This window comes from Triticum dicoccoides, chromosome 4A (assembly GCF_002162155.2).
Source record: "Triticum dicoccoides isolate Atlit2015 ecotype Zavitan chromosome 4A, WEW_v2.0, whole genome shotgun sequence".
Taxonomy (NCBI): Eukaryota; Viridiplantae; Streptophyta; class Magnoliopsida; order Poales; family Poaceae; genus Triticum; species Triticum dicoccoides.
In genome coordinates this window covers 430,814,976-430,815,906 of record NC_041386.1, presented here as the reverse complement: position 1 = coordinate 430,815,906, position 931 = coordinate 430,814,976, and positions in this window count along the sequence as shown.

Below are 931 nucleotides of genomic sequence, written 5' to 3'. Positions count from 1 at the left end.
AACAAGTCTATCAAATTCCTGAAAGTGAAGTGGTCACATCATTCCGACCGAGAAGCCACCTGGGAACGCGAGGACCACCTCCATTCCAAATATCCGGAGTTCTTTCAGTCCTAGATCTTGGGACGAGATCCTTTCGTAGTGGTGGAGTGTTGTAACACCCCGGATGTAATTTACCATATTTGTACTCCGACTCTTGCCATTTTCGTCTCTAAGTTATGAGATTTCCCTGTGGTTGGGTTTTGTCTTCGTTTTGCATTTTTGTCCATGTCATGCATTTCATATCATGTCATCATGTGCATCGCATTTGCATACGTGTTTGTCTCATGCATCCGAGCATTTTCCCCGTTGTCTGTTTTGCTATCCGACACTCCTACGTCCTCCGGCGCCCCCTTTTGCCTCTTTTCGTGTGCAGGTGTTAAACTTTCTCGAAATGGACCGAGATTTGCCAAGAGGCCTTGGTACACCACCGGTAGACCGCCTGTCGAGTTTCATGCCATTTGGAGTCCGTTTGATACTCCAACGGTTAACCGGGGAACCGTAAAGGCCTCGTGTGTGTTGTAGCCCAACACCCCTCCAAAGTGGCCCAAAACCCATCCAAACCCCCTCCATCCTCTCGGCCATTCAATCACGATCGCATGGCCGAAAACCGCACCTCTCTTGGACTCTCCTAGCTCCGAGAATCTATAAATAGGTGCTCCCCTCCGAAATCCGGGTCCCGAAACCCTAGTTTCGTCCTCTCCGCCGCCGGACGTGTCCGCTCCCGCCGGACACGCCCGCGCCGCCGCCTGCGGCCAACCGGCGCCCACCATGTGGCAGGTCGCCGCCTTCCACCGCGCCGGCCCGCGGCGCCCGACCGTGGCCCTCTCGGCACGGGTCGCCGCCGCTCGCGCCCCCGCGCCTCCCCGCGGCGACCGCCGCCTCCCTCGCCGCG